This window comes from Rhipicephalus microplus, chromosome 1, assembly GCF_043290135.1.
Source record: "Rhipicephalus microplus isolate Deutch F79 chromosome 1, USDA_Rmic, whole genome shotgun sequence".
Lineage (NCBI taxonomy): Eukaryota > Metazoa > Arthropoda > Arachnida > Ixodida > Ixodidae > Rhipicephalus > Rhipicephalus microplus.
The window spans coordinates 170596233-170613265 of NC_134700.1; positions in this window are offsets into that span (position 1 = coordinate 170596233).

A 17033-nucleotide genomic window follows, 5' to 3' on the forward strand; every position below is an offset into this window, starting at 1 on the left:
GCTGGGGCTTGCGTTTGGGAGGCTTCCGGCAAGGCTGCACGAAGGGTACACAACGCCAACTTCACACACAGACAGCACATACGCTTCGAAGCCTAGCCCCTCATACACGTTGCACCGGGTCAGCGCGTGGCTGTGGATTCAGTGGCTTGTAGACGTGGAGCTGCGCCCTCTCCCTATGGAGAGAGAGGACGCGCCGCTTCGTGCATGGCCTTTGAGATAACAGGCGCGCGCCCACCATCTCGAAGGCTATACTTTGTACATTGGTTCACCCTCTAGCTTTCTCCTGAGAGATAGTACCCGGTACTGCGTCCATAAGTCACGCGCTGACGCGCTGACGCGCTGTAACACGCACATGTGGTCAGGCCATTAAAATAAGAGAAAATTGAATGAAAAACACCACGGCGTTTGTGTTGAATTGGTTTCTTTCTTACGAACGTATGTGCACGTTGAGTCTTCTAGAAGGAACACTGTATATGCCTAGACTACAATACCATCTCTAAGAAGAAGAAGAGAGTATCTGGAGATTATTTCTGCGCCACAACTATAATTATCATCTGTCTCGCGTGCTTTCCTTAACCCGCCCCTGTGGTCTATAGTGGTTGTTATGATGCTCGACTGCTAACACGAAAGTCCCGGTAGGAATTCCCCGCCACGGCGGCCGCATTCTCATGGAGGCGATCCGTTTAGAGGCCAATATACTTCGGCCTAGGCGTACTTTAAAGAAAATCAGGTTGTCGAAATTTTCGCAGTTCTCCTTTGCGGCGTCTCTTATAACCACATTTCGGTTTTTGGACGTTACACCCCAACTAGTATTAATATTACTATGCGGTACTACCCGATCACTCCAAATTTACAGTGTAACTTGTCACCATCTAACGGCTACAATAGAGCAGTCCTCTATAACACCTCACTGCACCATTTCATCGTACGTAATTGTGCATAGGATACGCTGAAAGATGGAGTTACAGGGGCATTAATGCCTTCATAAGGGCGAATAATGCTAAATCACGATACGTCTTGTGATGCTACAGTATTGACATAATCACGTGGCATCATGACTTCGCCAAGGGACCTTGCTTGGGCTATAGAGCCCTAACGCAGACGGATGCAGGATCTTCTGTTCTATTGGACATACGCTATGGCCTTAGAATTTAGCGATGCCTGCCGTTATCCGCTAAAGGAATACTGAAAACGACTTTTATCACCGAGATTTCAATAATAATAATAATAATAATAATAATAATAATAATAATAATAATAATAATAATAATAATAATAATAATATCTCTTTGACGGCCCAAAATTACAATATGACTATGAGAGACGCCGTAGGCGAGGTCTCCGGAAATGTCCATCTGGTGTTCTTTAACGTCCACTGACTTTACCTAGTGCACAGGCCTCTGGCATTTCGCCTACACCGAAATTGTGATCACTGCGACCGGTAATATAACCCACGACCTTTGGGTCAGCAGCTGAGATACGTTAACACCGCTCTACCACGGCGAGATTTCCAGCCCAAACGAAAAGCTGGGTGGCTGTGAACTAGAACATTCACACAGTCAACCTCAGGAGAAACTTTAGCAGAAAATAATGAATGCGTTTTTCACGAACTTCGGCGGATATAGAGACTGCGCTGTGAACTGGAGAGGTGCGCGTTCACTAACTCGCCGGAAAAGGGCGTACCAATCAAGCTGCCTGCATAATGTTACTGCACCCAGTTACTTCGCCACTTTTTGCCCGCGTTTCTCAACCCGCTCCTACCGAATTGAGGTTCGAATTCGGGCTGCTCAGTCTATTATTACGAACAGGAAAAACAGCGGTAAACTAAATGGCCAAGAAAGGACATGCCTGCGAGAGCTGCAATTTTTGTCCGTCCTAATGAAACCAACACACAGTGATGTTAAGGAATGCATACAGGAAACAGTACTTGCATGCTTTAAAGTGTAGCAAAGTAGTAGATGGAAACGAATCAAAGTGGGTAAAGAAACCAGTGAAAAGTAGACTCCTCATACACTTATACTACTTTCATTTTGGCAGATACCCTTATTCTTAGATTCACTATCTTTCGGTTTCATTAGATTTTGCCTAACGGAAAAAGAACCGAACCCTCAATCAATCTCCCCTTCTTACTTTATACGGCCTCTAGTTTTGGCATACGCTGACGAAAAACGTGAAGCTTTTTCAGGCTCACTAAAGAAGTATATATTAGCCTTTTAAGCTCACTCGAACTTGACTCTCCAAAAGTTTTGTGAAGTGGACTCACTCGGACTCATGCTCATGAAAAAAAAGTTTTCTCAGCCGCATTCACTACGACTTTGACACACCAAAATATAATTCATTAGAACTCACTCAGACACACGGCTCCATCTGAGTTTTGAGTGAGTCGACTCACCAGTTCTTTGGCGCAAACATGACATTTTCAACCATGGTGTCAATGCTTTTTAGCATCAATATCTCGCATAATCGATGCTCTCCTTGGCGCATTTTCATCTCGAACTTCAAAGAAGGAATATTAAGAGGTTGCCATTCGTCAAGGACATTGTTTTAGGAAGTCGACTCACACAAGAGCTTTTATTAATAGCCATGAAAAAGTTTGCGGGTTGAGGGGAGGTAACTTCCTCCGTCATCTTGCATTAAATATTTCAGCGTATGTTATATCTCTATGCGCTTGTCCCTCTGCGAGAGAGAGCACCTTTTTCCGTGCCTTAAGTATACAATCACTGTGACGGACGGCGTCATCGAACTTACCCAGAAGCAGCATAAACAGTTCGGGAAAACACACCCGTATCTGAAAAGCAGAGAGAGTAGAAGAAAAAAGGCTGGTAAACAGTGATGATAATTAATACTATCTGCGGTTTTACGGGCCAAAACCACGACGCACGATTATGAAGCACGCTGAAACGGACGGCTCTTGAGGGGAACAGGCCGAAGTGGAAAATGAGGTGTGACGGCAGTGTACTGCTTAGAGTTGGGGCATTTAGTAGCTTCTGGCATGCTCGAAAACTACCGGGACCACGACCCCATCGGGTGCGATTCAAAAGAATCTAGTTGAGAAAGGGGGAACGGTCAGTTCGAGTAACTTTTGCACAGGCGTGTTATATATTGTTACTCAGTGGTACGTCAAGATCCGTATTCAAGTCTTTTAAATTTTGTAAATTACGTGATGCGGTGTAATTTTTTCAAAAGGGAAACCGCCGAACCAAAGGCTGAAAGATAGCATCGAAGCTTTAATCATTTGTACGAATATACAAAAAGAAACTGAACAAAATGTTTCATTTTTTTGGTGTTTCAAAGGTTTAGTCTCATATTGCGTGCCTTCACTGCCATGTCGATTTGGAGTGAATGAACATTTGAAGGAAGATGTTAGAATAAACCAAATAATTTTATAAAATGATTAAACTTGGCGTGACACAGTGTAGTCGTTACGCGCTATGAGAATTGAGAACAATTGGCGCACGGTTTTAGCATAAACCAGTGCAAGTGTTGTGGGATGCTTTTGATAAGTATTGCACCTAAGATTACTTTTGTGTTCAGTTGAGGGGCGTTTTTCCGTAATGATTTAAGGGGTCTTTTGAGTAATCAAAATTTTTAGCCATGAGCAAGAGTATTAGTGTGGTTGCCATTTAAAAGAAAAAAAAGCGTAGGTGCATTGTGGCACATTTGAAAGACCGGCCTGGTTGCCGAAAACTCATTGCCGGCGCTTGCTGGTTCTAGCGGTTGGTCTTTGTGGTTTCAGTGGTGTTGGGAGACTGCGGTTACTGTGATCTCTCCCGTCGAGCAGCTGGTACTACCCGACGTCCGAGATCTTCCCGTCGGCGGAGGAGCTGCAGCGATCAAGCTATGCCTAGACCCAGCGGGTCATTTGCCACGCCGGATTAGTGCCAAAAGGACAGTCTCGCCACGGCTGGACGGAGGAAGCAACAGAGGCCGAGACGGCGCCCACTGATTGACAGCGGCGCCAACAGTGTGGAATGTCGCCAAAGAGGGTTTTGGAGCCGCCGCTCTATCTCCCGCCTGGGCCACGCATCGTTAGCGCGTTAACCGGCAGACGACGACAGCGCTGGTCAAAGGGCTCTCCCCAGAGAATTCCACGAACCTGGCACCTCTCAAAAGGCCGCGCTAGGATCTCCTCGTGGGAACGCACCCCGCGGCCGGCATCAAAGGGGTCGAGGCGCCCGTGCGCCTTCCGCTCTCCCCCTCCCTGTTCTACGGCAGCGCTGCGACAAGGGTGTGTGTGTATGTGCAAGCCTATATTGTGCCTCTATGAACAGACGTGATGGGCGGTACTTCATTGAGAGGAACTGCCACATCCCGATTGGTCCGCATTGTTTTATATAGTGATCCCCAACCTAGGGACCTAGGGAACGGGGGTCAACAAAAAAGGGCGTGGAGTGCCTCGCCCAACGTTCTTCTTCTCTTCTGTCATCTCAACAACTCACCGTAAAGATGTAAATAAATCCGTTAAGTTTGCTCAAAGCTCTCCCCCGGTCCTTGGCTCGACGGAGTGACGGCGATCGGCCCCGCTACCCACAGTAGAGAGTAGGCTGCGCTGAGTAGAGAGGCCGACGAAGGCCAGAGCGAGTGCGACGAGGTGCTTTGCCAGTTAACTGTTAGCGAAACAGCTAGAATAGCTGTAGACAATCTGGCACAGACCTCAACTGTGTTTGTCGCGACGGTGGATCTTGCAAATGAGGTCGAAGTAGGCAAGAACACCGGAGAAAGCTCAGAAGCAGCGAGCGTAGAGAATGGTATCAGTGCAGTTGCAGACAGCTCTCAGGAATGCGAGCAAGATTTTTCGAAGGGAAACAGCTGCATTGTTCCTAAGTGTGTTAACCAGTCCGCCGGTCTAGAGGGTGAGAATAAAGATGACCAGGTCGAAAATCATTAAGACCGCGCGACTGAGACAGCTGACGAAAGCTGTGAGAGGGTTCACGAGTGTGAGATGCGATCGGGAGGCTCGAAAACGACACGCAAAAAGCGGCGCAACAACTGGTTGGCAGCGGTGGGATGCCATCAGCGACCTTCCTTCCCATCCCTAACAGTGCGTGCACTACAAGCGCGCGGCTTCGCAACTGTTTGCTCTCGAGTAAAGGCACATTGTGCTGGAATCGCCTTCACAAACACAAAATCGTTCACTGATGTTGCTAGTTATGAGTTTGTAGACAAGCATCGAAACAAATAATTGAATCTTTCGCGTCTAAAATCATTGTAAAACTTGATTACCCTCCCTGGTGGTGCGGCCACTGAGCTATTGACTGCGGCTCAGTGGTGCACAGCTACAGACACTACTATTTAATTTTATACTTTACAAGTGGATATGTTCATTTTTCTTCTATTTTGAAGGTATGACATGTTACCTTTATTCAGACAGGCTAAAGATGCGTAACACTGTGTATTAGAAAACAGTAATGGAAAAGTATGAGTCGCGAGACTGTCGAAACGAAAAGTGGTGCATAGAGGTGCAATTTACATATATACCCAACAAAATGGCTGGGAGGATAGCCGCCGTGCTAGCTCAGTGGTAGAGCATCGAGCAATTATTCGAAGGTTGCAGGTTCGCTTCCTGTCCACGGCAAGTTATCTTTTCACCCACTTTTCTTTCTTCACATACACATTAGAGTTTGGTCTAATATGTTCCCCTATACTTTCCTTGGAAAAAGTCCAACGGAAAAATTGGGGGACCCTTAAGCTTCACCTTTAAGAGTTGAACGCAATAGCGAAATCCGGCCCCTAGTGCGCTTTGAAACCGCTAAGTGCATACTTATTAATATGTTTTCTTACATACACACACACTCACGCACACACACACGTACACAGTAGATTGTACCAGCGCGCGCGCGCGAATGGATTTGATTGATTGACATGTGGGTTTTAACGTCCCGAAACCACCATGTGATTATGAGAGACGCCGTAGTGGAGGGCTCCGGAAATTTCGACCACCCTGGGTTCTTTAACGTGCACCCAACTCTGAGCACATGGGCCAAAAACATTTCCGTCTCCATCGGAAATGCAGCTGCCGCAGCCGGGATTCGATCCCGCGACCTGCGGGTCAGCAGCCGAGTACCTTAGTCACTAGACCACCGCGGTGGGGCGCGCGCGATTGGTATATACAGGTTTTTGATATAAAGCAAGAATCGCATGGCTTCCAAGATACACGCCGCGCGCTCGCTATCTCGAAGGCCATAAGGAGTCTGACAATGCCTCACAACTGGCAGCACATTATCTAGCGTTTGCTGTTTGCTTGATCAACGTCTCTGGAAAAGCATGATTATGTTTCCCGCCAAATGGACAAATTTGTCCATTTTTAGAACTGTTTTAAAGTTCCTGTGTCTTTGTAGCGGCGATGGCTGCACTATCCCGGCCTTTTTCTTCGTAGTTTGAGGCCTCCAAAACAGTGCGCCTACACATCGCCGAATGGACTCGTTTTCGTCATGACACCTGTCGAACGAAATGCGTTAAATGGGCCCTGAATCACTTTTTCAAGTAACCATGGAATGAATTCACTAGAAGAGCTTATTGCCTCACGAATTCAACGCCGCAAAAATTTTAGTTAAGAATCCGTCTAGTGTGAGTGGAGTTACAAAGGTTTGTCGCATGCTACAATTGCATTCTCTCTCCTCTCGTCGCGAGGAAAGCGCCTGAAGCCAAGCAGGGAGAGATGGCAGGGGAAACAAAACTACATCACCCGCACCTCGTGACCTTAAGCACTTTTTTTCTTTTTTCTTGGTATGCGAGGTTTTTTTTTTTTTTTTGGTGTAATCGCGGGCGCCCGCGTGGACAAGCAGCAACCTCCCGCAGCGATCTCTGTAACGAGCTTTTTCGATCACGGACAATTTTTTGCTCACAACCAACGGGGCCGACGGTGGAAGGGGAAGCATCTAATTCGACAGCGACGAATTATTATATGTTACGAAAAAGATATTAATGATTTCAGGTACTGGGTACTCTACTATGGGACAGCATAAAGCCGTCCAGTCCACCGCGCGGGAAATCACGAATAGTATACGAAGGAAGGCTGGCAAATAACTCCTTTGAATCTGATGATGCGTGAATGAAAAGCTGTTTGAAGGGAGGAATACGGCCACTCCAGGCACTCATGTGGTTTTTCGGGCAGTCAGTCGCCTAATCGCGAATTTTCGAGAGTATATGGGAAGTTGGCTGGCCGTCTCCTGCTGCTGTCTTTTGAAATAACTAGAGCGACTTCATACGCAAAGTTCACAGTTGAGTGCTGCGCAAGTAACGTAGACCCACTCAGCCCCTCCCCAGCGACGTGCCTTCCCACACCTCCTGGCGAAGCTTTTCCTCTTTGCTTGACGAGCCGTTGACGCCAGGCCCTACACACGAACTGATGTCATCGCATGTGCGCGTCGTGCGAATTAGGCGGCCAGCTGTTACAATCGCTGCCTCGGCTGCGCTTCTCCCCAGCGCTTGCGTGTCTTTACTAGCGCATAGAACATATGACGTGCAGGATGGCGTTATCAATTCGTGCCTAACACAGAGCATCACGGCGACGGCAAAAACACACCGAGAATGTCGAATGTCCATGTAATAGATATATAGCGCAATAGAATGCTTGAACTGGTATAGCGCATTACGGGGAAGAAGAAACGGCCGAGCAGACCGACACAAGAGGACAGAGCGCTATCCTCTTGTGTCGGTCTGCTCGGCCGTTTCTTCTTCCCCGTAATGCGCTATACCAGTTCAAGTACGACGAACCAACTCGCCCAATCTTCAACACTCGTGCAATAGAATGACACCAAAAAAAAGAACACCATTGTTAAACTTGTCTAGGTCTTATTAGAAGAGCGACTATATGACAAAGGTATTTTTTTAATGTGTCCAGGTGGCCACGACGCTGACGACGAAGAAGCTTAGCACCACAGCCCGCCGACCGACTCCGCCGGCGGGAACGCCAGAAAGCCACCACGCGACGGGGCGCAGAGCATCGAAGCGACACGTCCACATCTTTCGAGTGCTAGTCACCAAGTCAACTTTGTGTACACGTGTATACACATGACTCTTACGCACTCCTAACGGTGCCTCTAGGCATTGCTGCCGCTCGAGGCGCCACACGTAATTGAACCGAAACCAAAATAGGGCCCGAACACCACAGTATTCAAGCAGAATATTTGGCGGAGCTAGTTGGCGGGTGGAAGGAACTGAAAACCAACGACATGAACGTCAGAAGTGGGCCGTACAAACCCGTACTTCGCATGCATGCGCTCGTGAAAAACAGTCGAAAATGTGTCGCTTAATACCGGTGCCACCAAATACCAGATATAAATGCTGGTTCTGTAGGTATAAATCTCGCCCTTATGGGTGATTACAGTCGGATTAAAGTAGATTTTATAGCAGCTGTCATAAGCCTGACTGAAAGTTTGAAAACTTCCGGGATTTCTAATTTAAACAATCGCAGAAAATGATCAGTGTATATCGAGTATACCAATTCTAGAAATCAAGTTTTCCTGAATTCGCCAGTTCATTCCAACTTATTTACCGTCCATCAATGAGCGATGATGGCGGGCCACAAAATACACCTAGTCCGGAGCAAAACACATCTCCCTGCTTGGCACATCATCAGTCTGCGTTAAATGTGGACACAAAGCCCGTGCAATGCAACCACCCCCGCACCGCTATACAGCCGCATCGGAGACGACAAAAGACACGAGAAAAGCTTCAAAATGCTTACCGCAGACCGAGATGAGTGACCAAAATGCTGATCCGCATCGTCGTCGTTCACTTGCTTGTTCCTTATGGTAGGTCACCACTTAAAAAAACGCATTTTTTTTAACAATTGAAGAGATCTTACATTTTCGAGTTCTCTGACCATTCAATACTACCTAAAGAAAAAACATACGAAGCTATGTGTAGCCGCTCAATAGTTATCACCATTTTTCAACCCCTGATGGATGCATGCGAAACCGAAACTGAATGTTTCCGTTTTTACAATAGCCACCATCTTGTCATAAATATTTTTATTGCCGTATTACTTAGTAATAAGTTATCAAAGTACGATTTAAAGCTTGCGGAACATAACGTTTTCATTTTATTTTTAAATTTTCTTTATTAGGATGAAGCACTGCACTAGTCGAATGGCGCGCGTTTTCGTTCAGCAGTCATTGTTGTTTCTAGGCTATTTCGACCTAGAACTGCTTGTATTTAGTTATGGCCTTTTAAGGAGAAAGTTATATTATTTCATACGCAAAGACACCTGGCGAGGTATAGGACGAAAAAAAGTATAAACGCAAATTAGCAATTTAATTAACCAAGCCTGGATCCACTGTGAAGCACGGGGATGGAAAACGAGCTAGGAATACAATACTTTTTTTTTTGCCTCGCTCAAAAAAAAAAAGCTTGCACCACTTCAAAAGAGGTCTCAAGCTATACACCTTTTCACAGGAAGGAAAAAAGCACCGTCATGATGAGCTGTGCGCGGGAGTACAAAGGCTAAGGGCGCAGCGTTGTCAGTGCATTTTCGAGGGGACGCGCCAATTTGCACAGACCAAGGAGGGCTATGGCGGCGCCCAGGGAGGCGTTTATGAAAAAGTGAATAAGCAAGGTGAATGTCAGGCGTATTGAAAGATACTTTGTTACATGGACATTTGATTCAAATCTTTAAAGCCATTTTTCTGAAAACGTGATGTTTTTGCATCCTAGTGTTACGTGAACAAAGATAGCTGTGCTTCTAACTAATATTTTCTCATAAAATCTTACGTGCTCTTTCTTTATAGGTGGATCTGTGCATTCAAACATAATTATTGATAACAAGTGGCAACTTTTTTTTAATATAGCCAACTGCGTGCAAAACAAACTTGCCAAATATAAACCTTTTTACTCGCTTTATGATAGCGCGCCTAGGCTTCAAGATATGATGGTCACGGAAGTTAAATGCGCTGGGCGTTGTCCTCACTACATAGCTGCCAAGTCACGTTTGAGTCGCATGAATTTTTTTTTACTTATCACTGTGTGTGCAACATGTATACTTAGGAACTTTTTATTTTTATAAATTTAGTTTTTTTTACATCTTAAGCCATTTCATCCTCTTAGTCTTAAATTTTTAAAGCTCTACAAGCCAAATTTATAATTGTAAGTTTAAGACTAAAACTGTGAAATTTCTTGTCAAAGGTGTTGACCTACTCCTTCTTTTTCCTTTGTCGTCGTTCTGATGTGGCGCTATAACAATCGTCAAGTTGACTTACCTTAAGACTGGCTCTTACCCACTTTCGACATAGGAATGCGCATTGGGAGGTCTCGCGCCGCCGTAATTTTAAGCATCAAGTGGGGAGGAGAATGATGTCTGGCCCATACATCTACACTGTCGGAGCTGCTTCATCGTTGTCTAAAGTACATGGTTATGACCACGAAAGTATTTGACAATAATGGCCACCGAAGGCCCCGGATGTTGCATTTGTTCGCCTACTTCCCGCCTTTACACACGAAACGTCCAGGACCTAGAGCAGGACATTGTGCGAAGCATGCCATCGTTCCATTTTATTTAAATGCGAAGCATTTCTAAACGAACTACGGAGATTTTCATCGTATCTATCTATCTATCTATCTATCTATCTATCTATCTATCTATCTATCTATCTATCTATCTATCTATCTATCTATCTATCTATCTATCTATCTATCTGTAGCGTCTCAATGCGCCGCTCGTCAAGGAAAAAGTTGGCATTTGGGCCGCGCGGCAGGTGCAACGCGATAATAAAAAAATCAGTTCAAAAACTGAACGCTGTCAAAGCTGGAGGGTGTTAGCTCCTACAGTTAATGGTGACCCGATAAAGAACACACAGCCCCGATCATCTCGCATGGATCCTGCCGGCTCTGCCACCAATCCTACCGGTCCTGACACCCAAGAAGACGCCAAATCTAGCGGTGCTGCAGTCGCTGCGATTCAACATGTCAACCTGCCACCATTTTGGCCCAACAGCCTCAGCACATGGTTTCTGCAGGTTGAGGCGCACTTCCGTATAGGGCAAATCACCAGCCAACAGACCAGGCACTGGCATCTGGTATCCTGCTTACCTCCGGACGTAGCCGACGACTTAGCTGATATTTTAGCGTCGCCACACCCGAGCCATCCCTACGACACGTTAAAGGCAGCTATCATTTCCCGCAAGTCTGAGTCCGAACACAGCAGACTCCAACAGCTCATCACGGCTACAGAGCTCGGTGACCGTCACCCATCACAGCTCCTGCGACGGATGCGCCAGCTCCTTGGCGGCCCCCCCGCCCCTCAAGAGAAAAAGCTTTTACGTGAGTTGTTCCTCCAGCGCTTACCACAGAGCATGGTCCCGGTCCTCGTAGCTGCAGGAGATGTCCCACTAGACACACTCGCTGAAATGGCTGACCGAGTGGTGGACTACTCGTGGGCACATAGCTTCAACGCCGTTACCACACCGCCACCGGCCACCGCTGCAGACCCGGCGCTCGCGAGCATCGAGAACCATTTGCACGCCCTTGTCAGGCGCCTCGATGACTTTGTACCTGCACATCGTCGACCGTCATCCAGGTTCCAGATACACAGTCGCTCCTCCACGCCCCCACGTTGTCCGGGACTTCGGCCACCCGACGCGCCGCGGGACGTTTCATCCTCAACCACGTGCTGGTACCACCGCCGATTTGGTGCCTCTGCTTCCAAATGCACTCGCCCATGCTCCTGGTCGGGAAATGCGACGACCGGCCACTGACGGCGGAGAGTGGTACTGGTCGAAAGTCATGCCGCCTTTTCTATGTTTCTGATAAGATCACTGGCGCTTGCTTCATAGTCGACACAGGAGCCCAGGTTAGCGTCATCCCGGCCTCGTGTGCAGATCGCCGTCGCAACGAACAGACCTGCCCACTCCAAGCGATCAACAATTCCACCATTCGCACATACGGCCAATGCTCTCTTACACTTGACCTTGGACTACGCCGTACGTTCCGCTGGATTTTCATCCTCGCTGACGTCTCGCAAGCTGTTCTTGGAGCTGACTTCCCCAGTTTTTTCAACCTTGCTGTGGACATGCATGCTCATCGCCTCATTGATCTCAACACCCACCTCTCCATCAACGGTGTACTCTGTACTTCCTCGCCAACGGGACTGCGAGCTCTCACACCTGCTTCGCCGTATGCAAAAATACTCGACGACTTTCCCAGCATCACGAAGCCGCACACCAGAGAGTCACCGGTGAAGCATTCCATCACTCACTACATTGTGACCACTGGACCTCCCGTTTTTTATACGACCCGGTCGACTATCTGGAGAACGCCTCGCCATCGCCCGCCGTGAGTTTGAGCACATGCTTGAACTCGGCATTGTGCGGCCTTCCTCCAGCAACTGGGCATCGCCACTCCACATGGTGCCGAAGAAAGATCCTGGCGACTGGAGACCATGTGGGAATTACCGCGCTCTCAATGCCCACACCTTACCAGACCGCTGTCTACTTCCTCACATACAGGATTTCACATCAAATTTGGCTGGGTGCACAATCTTCTCTAAGATTGACTTAATGAAGGCTTACCATCAGATTCCTGTAGAACCCGCCGACATTCCGAAGACGGCCATCACCACCCCATTCAGTCTCTTTGAATATGTGAGGATGCCTTTTGGATTGCGTAACTCTGCACAGACCTTTCAGTGCACTATCAACGAGGTAACGCGAGGTCTAGATTTCGTATTTGCCTACCTTGATGACCTCCTTGTAGCAAGCTCATCCGGCCCTGAGCATGAAGCCCACCTGCGCACCCTGCTCCACCGCCTGGATGATTACGGCTTCGTAATTAATCCCAATAAGTGCCTCTTCGGCGTCACTACAATAGAGTTCCTAGGCCACCTTGTCACTCCAAAGGGTATCCAACCACTCGCCAGCAAAGGCAAGGCTATTCAAGACTTTCCACCCCCGACTTCACTGAAGAGACTCCGAGAATTTCTGGGCCTACTAAACTTCTATCGTCTCTTTCTTCCAAAGTGCGCCACATTCCTAAAGCCCTTGACCGACCTATTGGCTAAAAAGAAAGACCCGGCTGCGCCACTGGAGTGGCCCAAGGACGCTGCATCTGCCTTTGACACTGCCAAGAAGGCTCTGGCAGACGCTACCATGCTCATACATCCCGTCTCTGATGCCCCAATTCGTCTCATCACCGATGCATCAAGCGTGGCAGTTGGCGCTGTTCTCGAGCAGCACGTATCCGGTTGGCAGCCCATTGGGTTTTTCTCGCAAAAACTGAAGCCAGCAGAAACAAAATACAGTACATTTGCCCGAGAACTCCTCGCAGTATACCTCGCCATCAAACATTTTCGTCATTTATTGGAGGGTCGGGACTTTTACGTCGTTACAGACCACAAGCCCCTGACGTTTGCCTTCCATCGCAATCACAGCAATTATACTGCACGGGAGATCCGCCAACTACGCTTTATTTCCGTGTTCACTGTGGATCTCAGACCCGTACATGGGCCGGAAAATGCTGCTGCTGATGCACTATTCCGCATCGATGCCTTGTCGACCCAGCCACCACTAGACATGAAAGAGCTAGCAGCTGCCCAAAGCAACGATCCTGAGCTGCATCGTATTCGCTCTTCATCCACGTCTCTATCGTTCACGGAGTGCCCGCTTCCATTTTCTACCTCATTATTAACGTGCGAAACGTCTACTGATATCCCTCGGCCCTTTGTGCCTTCAGCTTTTCGTCGTGGAATTTTTGATCAATTACACAACATGAGCCATCCTGGTATTCGTGCGACCCAGAAACTAGTCACATCTCGTTTCTTTTGGCCAAGCATCAATGCTGATGTCCGACGCTGGGCGCGAACCTGCCTCGAGTGCCAGCGCGCTAAAGTTCACCGTCACACTGTCATGGCAACATCCCCATTTCGGCCTCTAGACGCAAGGTTTTCTCACGTCCATTTCGACATCGTCGGTCCTCTTCCGTCATCGCAAGGAGCCTGTTACCTGCTGACATGTGTAAATCGCTTCACCCGATGGCCGGAAGCGTTTCCCATTTCCGACATTACAGCACCAATAGTTGCCAAGGCTTTCACAAACGGCTGGGTGTCGCGCTTTGGATGCCCTTCAGTCATCACCACTGGTCGCGGTCATCACTGTCAATCGGCCCTTTTCACCTCACTTGCCAATATCCTGGGCATTCGACACATCCACACAACTGCCCACCATCCATCCGCCAATGGCATGGTCGAACGGCTTCATCGACAACTGAAAGCTGCCCTCACTGCTCACCAGCCAAGGGAACGTTGGCTCGACCACCTCCCCTTCGTACTTCTGGGCATCCGATCAGCATTGAAAGTGGATCTTGGCTGCTCATCAGCCGAACTAGTCTATGGCGTTTCCCTGAGTCTTCCAGGAGAATTCTTCGAGCCATCATCGCCACCTTCCTGTAGCGAAAAGTAGGGGTTGTTCAAAGTTAGGCGCATCAGACGACCAGGGAGACGAATAAGTGTGGGTAAAACTCCGCGGAGGCAATCGATGAGAAGTCAACACGATGATTTCGGGGAGCACTCATTGGGGGTTTATTTAAAATAGCTAACACAACTTCAATTTACAAAATGCACTAGGTCACAAAGACAAAACATAGAAAATGGTGGCATACCCCTCGGCCTGCATGGAATGGTCTACGGTGGTGAGATCCGCTGTTTACCCCCGACTTCGCTCACTTTTCAAATTCAAACATCCTCTTTTTAACCCTTGGTCGAACAAAGAGTCTTCACAAAAACCAATCACATGTTGGGACTCGCAGCATCACAACCAATCACAGAAACACTTTCATAAAAGGCACTACATTTGTAAAAACCTCGTCACCGAATGAAACACGCAAAGGGATAGGTTCTCCGCACGTGACACTCTCTCCCATGCCAGGCCGTGCTGCCCAACATTACTCGTTCTGCCTCCATCGGCCGACTTCCGTCGGCGGCCATTCTCACGCTCGAGCCCCGTCAGTTCTTTCATTAACTGTGGCTTCCTAGAAGCGTCCTTAAGAGCGATGGGTACACCATTGGGCTCCGTGCGCTTACCAGGTGTACATGCGACAGCGAAGCGCCCCGACATCCTAACAACAGCGGGGGAGAATATGGTCGTTTACCTGCCGCCACTATGTCTCGGTCAGCCAAGTGGTCGCGTCCCCATGTCATTCTCAATGGAGAAATCAATGAGAAACCGGGCTGCTCGACAAAAAGAAAGACCACCGAGTAGCTCGTACGGGCAATCCTTGACCACTAAAAACGTCTCGTGAACTTTGGTGGTGCCAAATTCAAGTTTTATTTCAGCTTCACCATTGGGGGTGAGCAAGCCTCCGCCAATTCCTCGGATGAATATGTCTTTTCACGATTTGAATGAAGCACATATTTTGTTAGCTAATTCTTCTGAGATGACATTTACGGCCAAGCCGGTGTCAATTACAAGTTTTGTTTCTGTACCGTTGGCTCGTGTGGGGACTGTGAGAAGCTGACCTTCCGACAATGTGCCGATGGGGCGGCCGGGCTGACCCCCTAGGCCTGGCCGTTCTCGTTTCCCGAAGGATTAGGCTGTACATTATGATTGCCTTGGGGCTCCGCCTGATCGTTCCTGCCATCTCGGAACCGCTGCCAGCACTGTTGTGCTAGGGGACCTATGCGGCGGCAAATCTGGCTTCGGGGACGCCCATCGTTGGCACGGGAAGTTCTCTGAGGCCAAGGCATTGGGGGGCGACGCACCTCGTCTTCGATGCTTTTTAGCCGGTCAGACAGCAAGGCGATCGAGTCCGCAATCGCTTTTAGGTCTCTTTCGCTGTCAGCAGCCTCCCGTGGGCAACGCAATTCGGCTGCGGCGCAAGTGGCGACATACGTAGGAGGAGGGTGCCCTGTCGCTGCGGAGGTGCGAACCCTACGGGATGCGCGAAGTTTTGCGTCCACGACTGCGATCCGGTGGAATACTGGATGCCAATCGGTTGTAGCCCCGACACACGGCTCATCAAAGCTGCCAGATTTATGCGTTGCAAAGTTTGGAGGAATGCTGTGCAGCTCTCCGGGTTTGCGATTATCATCTTCTCCAGAATATCCGGACGCAAACCGCGCATAAGGTGCCGCAACCGATCATCTTCCGTCATGGACGGGTTCACTCTTGCACACAGCTGTATGACGTCATTGTAGTACTGCTCGGGGGTTTCGGACGGCAATTTGGTGCGGTTTTGTAGCCGCAAATGGGCGATCTCGACTGAGTGGTGACTCGTAAAGGACGTTTTTAGTAGCGTCGCCCATTCTTCCCATGCATTAGAAGCACCGGTTAGAATTTGAGTGGTGTGTTACTTTTTCGCATCTCCGTCTAAAGCCAGATATAGAAATTTCACCTTCGTGGCTTGGTCTCAATTGTTAAGCGACGCTACATGTTCGTAGCAAAGTAGCCACTCGGACATAGATTCCTCCGGCGCGCCTCTAAAGACTGGTGGTCCGACGAATGGTTTAACTTGGGGGGTAGACATAGCAGAGAAGAAGGTAGGGGGTTCCGTCATAGTAGAGCTGTCAGAGGTAGGTTCCTGATATTTGTTGTTGACTCGGGGCATAATTTCAGAGCGGGACTATCGTTACCGAGCAACCTCCACCACTTTGTAGCGAAACGTCGGGGTTGTTCAAAGTTAGGCGCATCAGACGACCAGGGAGACGAATAAGTGTGGGTGAAACTCCACGAAGGCAATCGATGAGAAGTCAACACGATGATTTCGGGGAGCACTCATTGGGGGTTTATTTAAAATACCTAACACAACTTCAATTTACAAAATGCACTAGGTCACAAAGACAAAAGATGGAAAATGGTGGCATATTCCTCGGCCTGCATGGCATGGTCTCCGGTGGTGAGATCCGCTGTTTACCCCCGACTCCGCTCACTTTTCAAATTCAAACATCCTCTTTTTAATCCTTGGTCGAACAAAGAGTCTTCACAAAAACCAATCACATGTTGGGACTCGCAGCATCACAACCAATCACAGAAACACTTTCATAAAAGGCACTACATTTGTAAAAACCTCGTCACCGAATGAAACACGCAAAGGGAGAGGTTCTCCGC